This window comes from Drosophila biarmipes, chromosome 3R, assembly GCF_025231255.1.
Source record: "Drosophila biarmipes strain raj3 chromosome 3R, RU_DBia_V1.1, whole genome shotgun sequence".
NCBI classification, from domain to species: domain Eukaryota; kingdom Metazoa; phylum Arthropoda; class Insecta; order Diptera; family Drosophilidae; genus Drosophila; species Drosophila biarmipes.
Genome location: NC_066616.1, coordinates 18,621,229 through 18,627,228, shown reverse-complemented (window position 1 = coordinate 18,627,228; position 6,000 = coordinate 18,621,229).

Below are 6,000 nucleotides of genomic sequence, written 5' to 3'. Positions count from 1 at the left end.
GATTACTGGGGCCTGTCAGCGGATTCCCTGCAATTCGAGCCGAGAATCTCCCGCATTTTGCTCCGAAGTCGGCCATCATGTGCATATTTTTATGTGGCCACGCCATCCACGGGGCCTCTCTACCTGTGCGTGTGATCCCAAAGATGCAATTTATCTTATTTGTAGCCCCTTTATGGGCCATCTTGCTTTTGGCCATTGTCTCGTCCGCTGGGGTCTTTTGTATTCGGTTCCCTCCCCCATCCCCGCTTCGATTCTTGGGTTTCGTTTCTGGCGGTGCGCCTCCACGCGTTCGGTTTCGGTTTTAATTTAAAACGGAATGGTGATTCCGAAGATACGAGACCGCGGCGAAGACTCATACCGCATGCTTACACGGGAAAAAAAGAAGAACTGATATAACATTCAATACATTTTTTGTTACCATTTTCATATTAAACTGTTTTAAGCAAAGTGAATATACATACATTATACATTACAAGTAAGAAATATTTCACAACTTTCAAACCAATAAAACTGATTTTTGCACAAAAAATTAAACAATTAAGTAACCCCCAGCGTTTATTTCTTGTTCTTACAGTTGGAAATTTAGTACTTTAATTTCAAATATTACTAAATATTCTTAAGTTTCTTAACGGTGGTATCTTTTGGAGAACCGAAGAGAATGGCAGATATATGCCTTCTATAACTTTTAAAGTGATATCTAAAATTATCTTTACACTTTCTCATCTGAAAATTCAATTTTAGTAGAGAATATGAAGACAGTTTTCCAATTTTTGTCTGTGCACCCCCTCCAATCCTTGTTCCCCACACCCGACTCTGCGCGCTTCACTCGAAATGGAACGAATGACTTTGTCTGTGATAATTTACGGCCACAAACCGAAAACTTGCACCACAAACTGAAACCCGGACTCAACTTTGTGTCACTGCTGGCTCAGAGACCCGGCTCTCGCGCTCCTCGTCTCCTGGCCGTCCTTATACACAAACATGTATCTACAGATGTTTGGCAGTGTGTTGCCACAAAAGTTTTTGCCATGCGGTTTCGGATTACAGTTCTTAACCCTTTCCTTTCGCAGGGCCAGCGGCCGGGCTGGGAATGCTCGTTTTCGAAATTCTGGGTAAAAGTTTTCCTGCGCTCGAATTAATTAAAATTTTAAATCGCGTCTGTAACTGTTCCTGACGTGTCCGCGTCTCTGTTCGTGTGAGTCGCTACATTCAATTCGGATTAAATTTAATTCAATTCCATATGCAAATGTCGCGCATGTTAGCTTGATTATGTGTTAATCTCATTGGGCCCCGGAGCCCCTGTCCCTCGATTCCGATTTCGATTCTGTGCAGCGTGTTTATGGACCGCAACATATCGTAGGCACAAATTTATCGCTGCCATTAATTGTAACATAAATTTATTTTATTTTAACATTTCGCATCGACGTAGTCGTTGTGGCCGTCTTTATCGAAGGCGCATTATACTTATAAGTCGGCATTTAGCCAGAAACGAGACCGAATCAGAAACAGAAACGGAGACTCGAACTGCAAGGCCTGGTTCGAAATGGAAACTTGTTTCCGAGTCGAGCAACACTGAAAACCGTTGGCGGCTTTTATTTCAGCCAAACCGCCAATTGAATCATTTTTATGGAGCTCATTTAAAGCGCTGAGATACTCGCCCCACATCCCCAGCTGTCGTCTCGATTGGCCGCTGTAACTTAGCATCCGCCACAGAAACAGAAACTTAAAGTGAAACAGAAACAGAAACATTCGAAAAAGCAAAATGTCGTAGGAGCCATTAGCTTTATCTTTTGAGATAAGCCAAACTTGTTTGCATCTTTGCGGGCTTTGTCTTTCGGCTCGGAATTCGGCACTTTCAATGCTTTATGGCTCTCTGCGGGCTAGATTCAGGGAACCATTTGTCAATCAGACCCTGGAACTAGAGTGAATAACAAAGATTCAGTTATGAATAAAATTAAAATGTGTCCCCTTCTTACCAATAAGAATCAATTATTATTCAGTTCATTATTAAATAATAATACATTAAGTAAACAATATGATCTTACCAATTGTCAAATTAGTAATTCAATACTTTATTTAAACCAGTCAGTTTCCACTTCATTATAGAAATAAATATTTCAATAAATACGAATAATTTGGAAAATTCATTACATAGGTAAATAAATTATTTTAAATTCTATAAAATATTTGTCATTATCGATGAGATCGCTACAACCACATCTAATGGCAAGCGGCTTTCAATATTCACATCCCGCTAGAACCAGTTTCGGACGAGGCAAGACATTGTATACATGGTTACTGAAATGGAAATAAACAATTTAAATTGACTTAACTTATTGAGGTACAAATTAAGTCGCGAAACTGAGCAAATGCAATTCGCGCATTTTCAAGATACAATCAGCGAAGCAATTCAAATGATTTTATTTCGCGGCTCAGTAGGGGTTTTATTTATATTTTATGGCTACCGAGGTTATAATCGGACACATAAAGTGCACGTTTTGATGAGCTGATACATAATTCGGAAATAATAAAGGGGAGAGCTAATTAGCTGCTTTTTTGCAGGGGAGTGCCTGTCTCAGATTGAATCCCAAAGTAACTTCATGAAAACACATGTGCGAGCGGTTGTAATGATAAGGGAAATCTTAATTAGAAGCTCCAATGAAAATTCTTATTTCGTTCCTTTGTAAGTGGTTTAAATAATTTAATTCAAATTAAAATCAGAATTTATAAGAGGGCGCGGCAATATTTTTTTAACTTTTCTGCAGCCATAACTTAAAATTCTTGGAAGTGAAAAGTGATCGCTTGCTAATAAGAGCAGGGTAGGGAATTTAAATTACCGAATAAAGAGATGTTTTTGCACATGGATTTATTATATTCTCTTAATTTTTGAATTTACGCGCCAATTTTCAGTTCCTTTTTTTCGATCTGGTATCATATGGTGATGCCAAATCGGTTAAAAAAATCTTACCAAAAAACTCGAAACACAGGTGTCGCAATCGAGGCAACTGCGCCCCTTTTGGCAGGCAGTTAAATATCCGAAATATAAGATTGGTTCTATCTACTGCCCAATAGGGGGCGCTCATTAACTAATGAAAAGGCAAATAAATAATAGTATGATTTTAGGCTTCTTTGGCTTATAAAATGTTGCCTACTTTTGGGACCAGAGGAATGCATACAGTTTGAGATTGACTGCAAGTAAAGGTGTGAGTACTTGCTTAAATATGCTAACGAACAGAAGCTGGCTGCGTTTTTATTAGTGACAAATGCTGCTTGAAATGCAGTCAGATTTAATACCCAAAAATTTTAAAGTTTAAAAATAAATACAAACTTATAAAAAACTTAAAAATATGCTACATTACTTTAAAGTAAATAAGAAATAGTTTTTGATTTAAAGCACCAATAATGTGTGGTGTGTTATTTAGGGGATACAAGTGCGAGAAAATGTTGTAATTTCATAAATGTCAAGTTAATGAACCCTTTTATGTAATATGTTTATTAAGACCAACCAGCAAGGTCGCCAGCCGCCTGTTGTTAATTAGCCCGAAAAGAGACCCTTCCGCCCACTCGAAAAACATACACCTCACTCAGATGCCCCGCGATAGTTAACCTGCTCGATCCGACCATAAATTCCAGTAGTCAACTTCATCATCGCGACGTCGGAGTGGTTTCTACCTGAACTAATGAACACAACACCGCACACCGCACACAGCACTCGGAAAACGGCGACTTCAACAGAACCGACCGACAACAATGTCGCTGACACGTTGCAATGCTGGAAATTAATTATGGCGTGGAGGGGTTTTAAAAATGTCGCTGTCGCGATGTTCTGTGTTAATTACGGCCTTTGTCGCTCCCAAGTGCCGGTTACGAAACCACCTAAAAGCGGCTAACTGGTGGCCCGAATTCTGCATTGGTCCAGGCCCAGATGGCCAACGGTCGAGCGGCGGGGGAGTGGCTCAAACGAGTTTGTTTCTTCGCTGCCGCCTCAGCTGACGTCTTTTCGGGTCGTAAATCCACTTAACGATCCTCAGAATGACGTCGTGGCTCTTGGGCCCTGTTTTTGGGCCATATTTGTTCGGATTCGGGCTAGGGTTTCTGGAACTGTCTCATGTTCGGCCACCTGGGAGTGAAATTTACATAAGATCCAGAGTTTCTACGAGAACGGGTTTAATGGGTTTTTGTTGATCAGACAATAGCCGAATATTAACCTATTTTTTGCAACTAAATATGTTTGAATTAAGGTCTATAAGATAAGTATAATAAATCCTGTGAAGAAATTATTGCTTCAAATGTATTGAATTTATTATTACAGTTTTCAGAGGTTTTCCACTTTTAAGAAATTCGAAAACATTTTTGAGAAAGAGAAATGATGAGTTTTAGTTCATAAAAGTGTGTTGTTACAAGTGTACAATACTAATTTTCTAAAACTCTGTAAATACGAAGTATTTTCTATCTATCTTTAATATTTATGCAATTTGTTTTGTGGGAAAATGGAATGCTTTTGCCTTGCCTTGGAATTTAGAATGGCAATGGGGAAGCTGCAGCCAAAGGATAATTCTCGTTTTAATTCGTTTCTGAATGGCGCATTCGCCGGGGCATTAAAACGCCACCAAAAAAGAATCAACACGACATTTGCGCCACCTGAAGGCCGGGATGCTGCCGTGGTTTCCCTCTATTTGGCCGGTGGGCATGGTGCACCAACTGGATCTTGATTAGAATTCTCAAATATTTATAAAAACCTGGGCGGGGCCACGCCCACCTCCGCCACCGCGAAGGCCGTACGTGAGCTCAGGGAATTTACATAGAACACAAATAAATGAAACTACAGTTCGTCGGGCGGGATTCGGGTTATGAAATTAACATTTCGAGGGGCTGCCACCCACCCCTTGCCCATTGCTGAGGCAGCACTTTCCACTTTCCACTTGGCCGCAACTGAAAATGCGAAAAGTCGACAAAAAGTCTAAAAAGTTTTCGTCCGCATTCGGAGCTGCTGCAAAGCGGAGCGGATCTCTCTGGCCGAAACCGAAATGAAATTTTCAGTTGAGTTGCCACAAGCTCCCCCCGAAAACAAGGATGGGGAATTCTGCTGAGTTGCCTTCGCTGGAGCCTGAAACTGAAACAGAAACAGCTGAACAGAGCTGAGCAGGACAACGACGACGACGACGACGACAGTCGACACATTTAACGATTATTGCCGGCCATTAAAAATAACAAGCAAAACTTTTGCGCATAAAGCCGCTTCGGGGATTCATTCAACGGCGGGCGAAACTCTTTGCCGAATCCTTTCTCGATTGCAATTGTTGATCCTTTCGCAACTGCTGGGACCTCGGCGTTCCTTTCGCCAGCAGTTTGCACTCCAATCGCCAAAGTTTCAATTCAATTGGAGGAGTGAGTGTTTTCCGAATTTGCCTAATCAAAAAGGTTTCCCAAGAGATGCCTCAGTCAGCCTGGGAAAAGTAATGGTATGGCGTGCTTTAAGATCTTTAAATATATTATACATGTTTTTAAAAAATTCTTTAAATAGTTTACATTAACAAAACTCGTCTTATCTAAGATTCAAGTTTTTCCGCAAACTGCTTTCAACTTTCCCATATGTTCAGCGGACGGCTCCTCCCTTTTCCAGCCCTTCGTCGAAGGTTCATGCTCGATAAATGGCCCAGGCACTTGGCAATCGAATCACGTATCGTTCATGTTTGGTGATTATAAAGTTTTAATGAATACGCACCACTTGTCCCGCATGGCAACTGCCACGCCCCACAGGAGATCCTCAGCATCCACATGTCCTGCGCTCCCACTCCCACCGCCCCCCGGTTACGCACCCTCTCAGAAAAAGGCAACTGCAATGGCATTTTATTTTTACAATGGTTCCGTGCCGGGATGCGTGCGACTCGAGGATATTAACACGTACGCAGCGTGTTCCATCGAAGCTGATGTGCGAGCATCCGATGTCCTCGCTGGGCATAAATATGAATGCCCTGCTCCGGCTCCACCTTTCCCAAA